The 12,398-nt window shown below is 28.6% G+C and overlaps 1 protein-coding gene across 2 annotated transcripts in view; it reads left to right on the top strand.

Moving 5' to 3' along the window:
• LOC134697009 (transient receptor potential-gamma protein-like) overlaps nt 1-12,398 on the top strand; it is a 157,411-nt gene that overhangs the window by 37,779 nt on the left and 107,234 nt on the right. The window contains exon 1 of one of the 2 annotated variants that reach the window (XM_063559019.1): nt 1,054-1,263. The exons of the other annotated variant lie outside the window; for it this stretch is intronic. The gene's annotated coding sequence lies outside the window, so the exon portion shown is untranslated. Of the gene's footprint in view, nt 1-1,053; nt 1,264-12,398 lie in introns of those variants that run through there. 2 annotated transcript variants of the gene reach the window in all.

Below are 12,398 nucleotides of genomic sequence, written 5' to 3'. Positions count from 1 at the left end.
TTTACTGTCTGAGAAACAGATAAATCCTAACATTGACCTAAAAAGATAAAAAAGGGGGGGGGGGGGGGGGGGGGTTCCAACCACATTTCCCCATTCAAATGTATTGATCGTCCCAAAAAAAGGGGGTTCTACCCCCAGGAAACCCCCCTCCCTGGATCCACCACTGTCATGGAAAGTTGGAAACATGCATACTGCAAGACAAGCATGTTCGCCTCAAAATATTAATATAATCACCATTTAAGTTTGAGAGTCTCAAAAACTGCTATTAAATAAAACAGCTATAAACAAGAAGAGCAACACATTGTAATGCATACTATGCTTTTAAATTAATGTGTTTATAGTTTTGATTTTTTTTTTGCATTGGCTATCTGTCTTTCTTCGAAATGAAATGTTCATATCACTTGAATTTTTGAAATTTTTGCAATGTTTTTAATATTTAGAAAATTGCCACAGGATTGGATTAAAAAAGAAAAGTCTTATACAAAATTTTAAAGAATTGTTTGCGTCAAACATATGTGAAATTGCAATAACTCATCCTACTTTTTTTAGAATTACAATAAAAAAATAAATACCAAAACTTATATATTCAAAATACTAAAAAATTTGAAATTAAAAATTATAAAGACATTATGTACAAAATTGAATGATATATGGTGCAAATAAATTTTGCCCTCTATATTTTTCCAGCATTATTGACTATGTTATTTGAATACAAGTCCTAATGATATTTATATAAAATAAAGTTCATTTGACCTCTAAACAATGATTTAATCATTCTTGAAACCAAAAAACCAAGATTTTTTTCAAAGATAGACAAATTGTAAAATTCCAATATCAATTGACTACGACAATTATAAGTGTATAAAGAAGTTATATTATACATTTACAAACAAGATGTATTGATCGTCTAATGAATAGAGACAATTGTGATTCTTCTAGGGAATTCTTGATGAAAAATGGTAGATAATTACTAAGACATGATTAAAACCTGTTGAGTAAATCAATATTAAACAATAAAGACTAATCTGACAAGAGAACCAGTAGATTAACAAGAATCAGAGAACCAGTAGATTAACAAGAATCGTAAAAGTAGTTTTAGGACCTTTGGTTATTTTGATATCAGAACCAGTTTGATAGATGCTAGCTAGCTTGTGAGAAAATGACCATATGGTTATTATAATGCATTTATTCCCTTATCAAATGTGAATCCGTTGATTTTCTGATATTTTTGGATGTTATGAATTTTGCTGCTGTGATTTGAAGGTAATATGTAAAACTAATACGATAAACTTTTAAAACTTTTAAAGTCAGTTGGGTTTAACTATAAATATAAAGATTATAAAGATTATTACCATTATTAATTAAATTTATTAAAGTTGAAAGCGATATAGACTTGAAAAAAAGTTTTTGTTACTCAACATCTGAAATGGAAAAGTTTTTTACCTAACAAGATGACCAATTCTATGGTTACTGTTAAGATATTTAAGAACTCTATAAAATGATTATTTTCAGGTTCAGTTTTTTTGTGTTTTTTTTTAAGAAAATTATCATTTATTATTCCTCTTATATGGAATTTTCACATTAGCAGCGTAAACTTTTCAAATCAGCGATAACTTGAGGGGAAGCAGGCTAAGATGCATCACAGTAAATTACATAATTCTGAATGTTGATGTAACACAGAGGTGACAGTTATAACAAATCTCCTTAGAACTATTATTCATTGTATTGTTTTTAAAAACACCAACAGTGTTACAAGTAAACAAGAGCTACTGCTATAGTGGCATGCAGTGATATTTCCTTTCTCAATTTTATATTTCTCTCCAATTTGTTTAGAACTATTATTCAATGTAATATTAGGCATATTATAAGTGATCAAGATCTACTGCTTAGTGGCATGCAGTGATATTTCTCTCCAATTTGTTAAGTAGAACCATAATGTTTGCCCTGCTCTAGCTGAAAAGAAAAATGTGTCCACTGATTTTACAATGCATATGTGAATCAGGAAGAAATATAAACATGCAGTTGCTTGTAATTTTGTTTTACAAACTTTTGTAAAATTTCAACCATTTCCTCTCACCTCTTTGAAAATGAAAACAGATAGAAACAAAGTAACATTTTAACAGAGATAACCTGCTTAAATGACTAACATGCGCTTCATAGACCAAGTTCAATTTTTGTCAGTTTCCTTAAAATTTTTGAAGGTGAAGAAAAGTGGAAGAAAAAAACCACATGGATTTACTAGAAACATTGGATTAAATACAAATGGTGTACTATTGTACACTATTATTTGTAAAGTTAGTAACTGGATATAAATTGTATAGAATGCAATGTAAAAACAATGAAAAAGAGAGATAATTCTTTGAAATTGGAATTTTTGCACATTAAAACACCAACTTAAAACCAAGATTTGACCAAAAATTCTCAGTTCATTTAGAATAAAATATTGAATAGAAATAAAATATAGTTTGGATGGATATTTAGCAAAGATGTTACAAAATGATCATAATCTTGAAATGTGAAATGAGAAAAATGACTAATATTTCCATATCTGCATAATTGTCTCATTGGCAGTCTCACCATATCTTTTATTTTGTATTGATTATATTCCTATGCTGCAAACACATAAACCTTCAAACAAAATATGTTATTCGTGATGCTTACAAATATTTTTTTTTTTCAAGATTTGTGCGTTTTGTTTCTAGGTAGTTAATACATTAGAATATGATTGTGCACGATAAGTTTAAAAATTGAAATTACCACGAAGAAAAGAATGAACATTGTTATTTGCATGTAAACATAATGTACTAAACAGGAAACAATTATTGTGATTTTCAATTTACTTGCCTAGAGAAACTTCTGAAGAAAACAATAGAAGCTTTCAATTAATTTACATGTTAAAATGTCATCGCAGCTTTCAAAGAAAACAGTTTGAAGTTCAAAGAATTTCTTCCAAGTAAAAAGAATGTTATGAGAGAAACAGCTGGTGGCAAGCATAATTAATTTTTCTTGTATTAAACAATATGGATTAGCGTTATGATAAGGAATGATAAAGATGCATCTCTTACAGGAGTTTTGTTGTAATATTTCACATTTATCGATTTGTTTCTGCAAGAAAGTTGATCAGTCATAAGATAGCTGGCATTTTTAAATCTTATTAATAAATTAGCAGTGATTTTTCGTACAACAAAATTGTTCAATTATTTTAACGATTAAGATTTTGAATCTGCACGTAACATTGTAAATACTTAATATCGATGAAGTTGTCCGTCTTGTAATCAAAACCATTGATCATTAACTTATGGATAATTAGTTAACTGTGTAAATTTGATCATTGATGGATTTTTATATTTTACATATAAATGAGCTCTCAAGAAGATATCAGGACTTTTTGATTGATTGATATAATCAAAGTTGTTCACTTTTTGATATCAATGATATATGGGATGAAAAACTTCATAGGAAACATCTGTCCGTACAGGAAGTAATTTACAAAGTAACAGTGTAACTAAAAGTCTACTTGTTGAATTCACCATCAGCTCCGAATCAGTATCTTCATCATATATTGATCGATTCTATGATTTTTTTGGCAAGCGTCAGATATTTGAAATAGACAATGATTATTTAGGTATGAGCCTTGTAGTAATGACAGCTGATTAAAAGGAACTTTGTTGATATAGGTTCAATCTGTTTTCTCCGTCAAAATCAGATGGTATTGAATTGTTAAAACTCAACAGATGATAAATTACTGACCATTTTAAGGTAGGTCTCTTCATTTTATTGCTCAATATCAGTTTAGTTTTATGGACGGGAATAACTATTATGTTTATTTTTCTGGTAATAATAATATTATATGCAATTAAATCTTATCGATTTAATATAAAACTATTCAGGTATTTAAGTTTTTATATTGTAAAATTCAGGGAACATGCACAATTATTGAACAGAGAAAAGTATCTGTGTAAGTTTTATATGAAATGTAATATAATGCAAAAAATCCCGGTAAGTTTGTTTACAGATCTAGAACAATATAACCTGTTTGTTAAAGAAAATCTAATAAAGATTTGCATGTTAAAAAACTGCAGCATAAAACAAATATGGTCATGTTTACACAAAGAATTATCGGATGTCTATTTAGAAAATCTTCAAAAATACAAAATGTGCATTTCTTATCCATATGCAAATTTAGAGCAGTCCATCAAAGAATTGTGGGTAAATTTGGGTGTTCTAGAAAAATCAGAGGTTACAGCTCCCCTTATGAGGTCTGTCTTTTTACTCCTGTTACTGTAAAATCTGTCAATAATCGTGAATTGGTTGAATTTCTAAAGCCCTTCCAGAAAACATATAAAACATCAATTATTGTAATTCAAATTTTCTTTACTTAAAACAATATGTAAGAATTTGCTCACCCTTCAATAGCAACTAAAACATAACATAATTACGTCTATGAGCATGCAGTCATTGTTTTAAAGAGTAAAAGAAATTATAAAATTTTCATCTTTTCTCCATTATATTTACTGTGGTTTCATTTAAAAATTTGATTACTGATATTGTACATGTCTAATTGCACTTTATACAGGGTTGCATCATTTTCTAGTGAGGTTATTCGTTACCCTAGAGCTAATTAATTATGTGAGACTCTAGTTATATGCATACAAGTTAGAGAGCAAAACATTTTCCACAGAGCCTCTAGATTTCAATGAATGTAGAAAGTGTCACAAAAATAATGACGTCAGATATGTTTATGAAACAACCAATAGTTGTGAAATAATATTTTGGAATAGGCATTTGATTTGACTGTCTGAATTTCTAAGACTATGAATATAGATCTTAAAGTGACACTTAATTCTCCATTTAATATTGAAGTAAAATTTGTCTGCGATGAAAAGTTAATGCATGAAATAGATGAAAATATATTGCCACAACTATCAGACAGCACTTAGTTCTATATACCATTTAATTGGTGTCTCTTAAATGGGTTTTCATCATTTATGGATACAATTACCCTGGTTTTATAGAAATTCATCTGTGATGTATATTTCAACCGCAAGAATGGTTTTAACGCCAATCTTTCATTTAAGGCAGAATTTAGATTTTTTTTTTTATAGAAATGCATCTGTGATGTACATTTCAACCGCAAGTATGGTTTTATAAAGCCTGAATCTTTCATTCAAGGCAGAATTTAAAAAAATTGTTTAGATATCTTGTAAATATTTAATTCTGCAGATAATTTTGTGTGAAATGTACAAAAGAAAGATGCAATTTGAGTGCATATGAAGTAAACATTTCTCACGTTGGAATGTCTAGGTGCAGTTTGTAGCATGCTCCTCATTGAGATAATGCCTCTGATAATGTTTTGTCTATACTTGTTGCATGTTGGTATAGAGCTAATTCAGAAATTCTCCTACAGTTATCTTGCTGTATAATATAGAAATGACACCTCAACACTATATTGTATGCAGTTATGGATTTTTCATAATATTTTGATCAGATGATTCATCTTGTCAGGGTTAAGATCCCTTATAAATGACCACCTAATTTCATAGAGGATGCCTTGGATTAACATAAAAAGAAACAAGTTAATTATATTTTACCATGCATATTAGCTGTAGGACATGTGGTTTTACTCATTGTTAAAGGATGTACAGTGACCTATTGTTGCTTACATCTAAATCATTTGAATTCAAGTGGCTATAACTTGTCATTTTGGCAATCTTTTCACATTGACTTTTTTTTGTCTGACCAGAGAGAATGCAACACAAATATGGATTACAATCTGACAGTGTTGTCAACTTTTTTATAAAGCTTTAAACTTCAGATGGTCTTATTGTTTTGTAATACCTTATGGTACAAAGTTTCAGTCTGCCATGTGTCCATTATCCTTAACCTCATTTTGATGGTTCAGTGATTGCTTTAAAAAAATGTACTGTTTTTTAGTCGTGTGAAATACTCACTTATCATGAGTAAAGGGATAACTATATTTGGTGTATGAAAACTGTGCAAGGTCGACATGCCCATCAGACACCTTACACCTGACCTTGACCTCAAAGACATTAGTTTGGCTGAATATTGGAACCGACATGAGTCATAGCTAGTTGAAGGACTTTTATAAGGTGGATACATAGACATGAGTTTGGGTGAAAGGACTGTTTATGAGGAAGATACTTAGATATGAGTTTGAGTGAATGGAACCAACATGAGTTATAGTTGAAGAATTTTTATGAAGTTGATACATAGACATGATTAGTTTTCTTATTTGAATGGTTTTACATTGTCATTTTGGGGCCTTTTATAGCTGACTATGCGGTATGGGCTTTGCTCATTGTTAAAGACCATACAGTGACCTATAGTTGTTAATTTCTGTGTCATTTCGTTCTCTTGTGGACAGTTGTCTCATTTGCAATCATACCACATCTTCTTTTTTATATGAGTTTGGGTGAAGGACTGTTTATAGGGTGGATACCAATTAAGACAGGAGTTTGGGACATTAAATTTTATGAGGTAGATATGAAAGGCATTTTAGAGTAGGCTTATTTCATAACAAAAAATAGTTTTGGTGTAACAAAATTGTATGAGGTGGACAAGAAGAGAGTTTTGGTGAGAGAACTTTTTGTGAAGTGAGTATACAAGAAGTTAGGTTTTATGATGTGATTGCAAGGACAAGTAAATAAACAGTACTAAAAGAGGGATTTATGGAATGGTATGGACTGTTAATGAAAAGAAAAGCATATAACTTGGCTTAATTTATTAAATCAGAAAAGCAAAATACAAAATTAAGAAATATATTGAAATGAATAGATAATACATTAATCCTAGAGAATAAGATATATTTTGGAATCATTTCACATTATTATAAATTAATTCACTGAAAAGTCAAACTACTGTATGATTCAAGTATTGACCAGTTTTTATTAACTGCCTTGAGAAAATGTAAATATTATGTGACTTATATGAAACATTTTGACTTTGACATTAAGATAATATTTTCCATTATTTTCACCATGAAGAAGGATAAGATCAGAAACATTTTGAAAAAAGACTTCATATTCATGATCTTTAATAAAGGTAAGAAGAGATTTACTGCTGAAAACAAAATGTGTCAGATTAGATATAGCAGCATTTTGATTAATATTATTATATGGATAATATAGCAACTGTAAAAAGAAAGCGTTTTTTTGAAAACATATTAAATAGAGAGTAATAATATAATAGGAGTACATCTGTTAGTACACATATTGGATATTTGATTTTGCTAACTTTGAAATACATGTACCTATATTGCACCTTATCTTTGATAATATTTTCAATTGAGTTTTAAAAATAATTAAGTCCATTATTTGTTCCTCAGAGATGATGGAGGCACATAAATGCGCAGAAGTGTTATCTCGCTAAAAAAGAATGCATTTTAGGTTTGTTTAAAATGAAATTTAATCCTCTTGTTTTCTTCCCCTGTGAAGTTGTGCATATCAGTGTTAGGATAATTAGATAACATTTGCAAGATTTAAAGCTTTGAAAAATTTAAAAGTGCAAATAACATTTTATATATAACAAGTTTTTTTAACCAATTAAAATTATGATTACTGTAGCCTCTTGCCAAATGCTTTTGTATTCATTTTCTTTTTTTATAAACTCGAATGATTTATACACTTTATAGCTCTTTATAAATTGGATAAAAAATCTTCAAATAAGTATTTTTTTTGTCTCTGGTGGAAAGTTATGTCTCATTGGAAATCATACCACATCTTCTTATTTTTTATGTTGTTATGCATATTGAACTTATGAAATGTTTATGTGTTATAATAATATGAATTTAACATTTTGCTATTTGTGATTCACATTAATATTTTATATTCATCTTTGAATTATTTACTAGACAGAAATTCATCCACTATAAAGTACATGAGAATTACATGTTATTTTTTCATGGAATTGATGTGAAGGAAACCTGTCTTTAAAATGTTTTGCTAAAGCCTTTGTAGATATCTCTAGACATTAAAACACATTTCTAATACTGCAGTGGGCTCTGTACACCTTCTAATTGCATATAAGAATTGAAAACACAAAACCATTCTTCGATTGATGTAAACAAATCTGTTAATTCCATAGGTCAGATCAACAATTCCAGTTGTTTACATAAAAACTCTGAAGTGTGATAACAAACAAACCATTGGTTGGAGAAAGGAAAAGTTTTTGCAATTAAAAAAAAAACAGAACTCGCCAAATATTTTCGTTAATTTTGTTTGTATGAAAATATTGTATAATTTTGGTTTGTTTGTTTGTATTTGTTTGCTTTTGTGTGATTCTTTATTTGTGTCTCAAGTGCATTTAATAAAAATTGGAAGAATAATTCTGTTTTAGTATTAAATTCTTCTTCTAAATGCTGTATAAATCTTGTGATGAATTTGGATTTTACAGTTATACCAAATTTGTGGTATAAAAATAAGGTAAATATTTGCTCATACATTGTAATGTTTATAATTTATTTTGTGTTTAAAAGAAAGATTTACCAAAACATATGAAAGAAATAGACATTAGCATGCACAGTTTTAGTTTGGAACATTTTGTAAAGATAAATAAAAGTCAACCAAATTGACCAATATTATGCAATGATTATGGAATACGGTTAACAGCTTTATGGTTAAGTAGAAATCTAGAACAGTTGATATAATGGAATAAATTTAACTCAGCACATGCATAGCTTCTTCTTAGGAAAACTGCTACAAGTTCTTTATCAATTACAAAAGGATGTTTTTCTGTCTATATATTTGATAATGTGGCTGTCCATATTTCAAAATGGCCTCCATTGTTGAACATAAGTTTTATATTATCATCCAGGATAATACATGTATAAACATTTTTAGTAAGGCCTTAGTGTTAATATGATCAGATCATATGAAGAGCTGTATGTTTATACATGTAAAAGACACAGAAGAGTGTAGAAATGCTATCAGAGCCTCCTTTAGGTGGTACCCAAAACCTTGACTAAAATTAATTTGGTTTGTTTAATTTTCATAAAATTTTGACAAAATATTTACTTTGACCCTTTGACAAAAAATATAAAAGTTTCAAAAAATTTGAACCAACCGCTTTATCAGAAAAATTACACTGGTTATATAGCAGTTTGAATTAACACTAATTTTGATGACTGAGAAGCTTAATATTACTAAACAACATGACATAATTAAATGTTTAGCTAATTTTACAGAGTTATCTCCCTGTAGTGTTAGGTAATTCACCTGAAATTTTAAATCTGTAATGACATATTAAATTCTGCACAAACAGAAAGAGTTGGTATTGAGATACAGGAAAAATTAAAAGAAAAAATTGATAAATATATGTTTTCCCCTTTTGTCAAGTTTTGACTCTCATGGGCTGCCTTAAGGTTTAAGAAATAAGGAAATAAATACTATAAAACATTGATGAACAACGAAGTATCTCCTTGCTGTAGGAACATCTGAGGAAACAATTCTTTGATAAAAAATATACTCAAGGGTTTCCAAATATTTTATGTGGTCTGTTACCCAACTTGTACAAGTGATAATCTTTCAGTGGTATGCAGTTAAACGACTTAAGAGCTATTAAATAATCTTGCAGTGTAAAAAGGTTAAAGCTATAGTGGAAATTAGTACCACCTCATTTCGATATTTGTGGTTGGTTCAAACATCTTTAAAAATGTTAAAATGTTAAAATTAGTCTTGAAATACTTAAAAAATACAGAAATGATTGCACAAGTTTATGTTTGTTAGTTGTTTACACCTGAACAACCAAAGTTTGTGATAAATTATTGCACTTTCATACAAGCTGCATACAGATATTTTTATCAGATATTAGAATTCTTATTTTTTCCACACATTGTTTATTCACATAAATAAAATCTTGCGATAAATTCTGAATTTACAGTACTGTGTTATGTAAAATAATATAAAATTAAGATAGCACGATGACAGAAATCTGTGTGAAAATTATTGAACCACACTATATTACAGTTTGCTTATGACCAAATAGGTCAAAGTGAAAGTAACTTAATTTTGGCATCAGATTTAGTTAATTGAATTCATGCTCCCACTAACAAAAGCTTCATTTGAGGCTATTATGTTTTAAGAGACCTCTTTAAATACATATTCTGATATTACTCATCAGAAAAAAACTTATTATAGCAGGTTAGGATTATGTAAATCCATGTATAACTTAAGGCTTATGACATTATAAATTAATTATTATATTGAAATCAGTTATATTTGTACTCATTTATTATTTTATTTACAAATGATGCCATATGTGATTAAACTGATTCTGTAATCAGGTGACCTTAGCCTTTATATGAACTTTTTGAATTGTCCAAGTTATCCCCCTTTGAACCTTTCAAAATGTCATCATTTTAACTTTTAAGAATGACCTCTTACTAAACTCTATAGGAACTGATTTTTTGTGTGCATTCATTCATGTTGTATAAACTGAAAAGTTTGTAATAAGATTAAAATCCCCTTGTGAGAAATGACAATTCTATTTGTGGAAAGAATATAGAAAATGAAGCATTTACAAAAACAGACATCACAACAGACATATAGGTAAAAATAATTTACACCTCAGGTGGAATTTGTTATGCCCCAAGTCTTTGGTAATAAAAAAAAGTCTTCAGAATAAAAAAATGTTTTGTCAACTTATGTTTTCTTTTAAAAAAATTTTCTTGTTTCTTAAGGTTTTGTGGTATCTTCTAACTCTTTTTTATTCTTGAATCGGAATTAGTTACAAAAAAAAAGTATACCTTAAATGGAAAAAACATATAAATATAGCATTAAAAATAAATTCAAAACTTATGAAAACTTGGCAATATTTAAGTTTGACACATTGACTAGACATTTAGTCCCTATATATATGTTGACCTCTATCAGTCTAGATGGTTTTTGTTTGGTTTTTGTGGTGTTTGTAGGTTTCTGTCTCATTAACCCTGCTATAGACATTTTATTCATATAAAGACCCAATAAACAAACTCTTTTATTGTATTTTGTGTATATAGCTGATTGATTGTCATTTCAAACGATTGCAGCTGTTCATACGTAACTGGCTCATCTTATTGAGTTAATAGTATAGAAGAAAAATGGCTTGTTTTTGTCAGAATAAATGACATTTATGTACTATTATTTTGCCATTAGTTTGATATTACATAATTCTCTGGAAAGAAGCTTTCGAAAAGTGTTAGAAATTTACTTTAATTAATTGGATTTGTGCAATTGGCTTAAAGTTGTCAGTTTCATTTAAATGGTTTCATTGAAAACTTTAACATTTGCTGTTCATTTTAAATGACAGAACCGCTTTAAAATGACAAATACATAAAAACTATGAATTAATGGAGAAAAGTTAGGGTATATATCTATAGGACAGAAACCAATCCACACAAACAAAAAAAATATCTAAATTTGTTTTATGATAAAATTTGGAAAGGGAATATATTCTATGTAGAATTAGACAGCCAAAATTTGATTAAATCTGTTTCAATACATATTTCTTGTCTTTTTGTAAGCAATCTAAATATTTTGCAGTAAAATAGAAAAATGCATATATTTTATGATCTGTATTATCAGCAATAGAATGTTTAATTTCCTTACACATTACTGGTCTTGTTTGATTTTTATTTCCCTAGATATAAAACGGATAATATTTTTCAATAGCTTAATTGTTTTGTAACTGAAGCATTTAGTTAATAGTGTATATGCACTTGAAACTGATTAATTATGCTTTTTAATCAATGGGATAATAGAGCTCAAATAAATTAACTGAGAATTGCTGGCGACCTTTGTCATATTTATAGCGTTGTAGTCCTTCCAGACCCATTCACTCTTCTTTTTATACATTCATTTTCAGGACATATTATGGTATTGTCTCATTTTGTCTGTCTGTCTGTTGTCAGTGTTAACAACAATAACTCAAAAACACTTTAACCAATTTGCATCAATACCTTTTGACTTGAACTTCCTTTTGATTTTTATAAATTTTAGAAAGATTTTATGTTTCCAAGTTATGGCAGTTTTATTCAGTAAGAACCAGGATTTTCCAGTTTTCAGACAATGTCAATAACTCCAAAGTGTTAAAGCAACTTTATCAACTGGTTTATGTCTATTAAAATAACCTTTTATTTTTTTTTTATAAATTTCTGATATGATATTGAGGAGTTAAGAACTTTATACTTTTCAACTTTGCACTAATGTTTGGCTTTATAAATATTTTGGTACATGTATAAGCGTCACTGATAAGTCTTATGTAGACGAAACGTGTGCCTAGCATACTGAATTATAATCCTGGTACCTTTGATAACTATTGAAAAAGCAATGTTCGTATCATTTGCTCATGGCACAATTTGAACCTGCAGTTTGGGACAAATAATCATTTCAATTCTTGTTAAA

Source organism: Mytilus trossulus, chromosome 14, assembly GCF_036588685.1.
Source record: "Mytilus trossulus isolate FHL-02 chromosome 14, PNRI_Mtr1.1.1.hap1, whole genome shotgun sequence".
NCBI lineage: Eukaryota > Metazoa > Mollusca > Bivalvia > Mytilida > Mytilidae > Mytilus > Mytilus trossulus.
The sequence above is the reverse complement of the archived record's forward strand: the minus strand, read 5'-3'. Positions and strand labels throughout refer to the sequence as shown.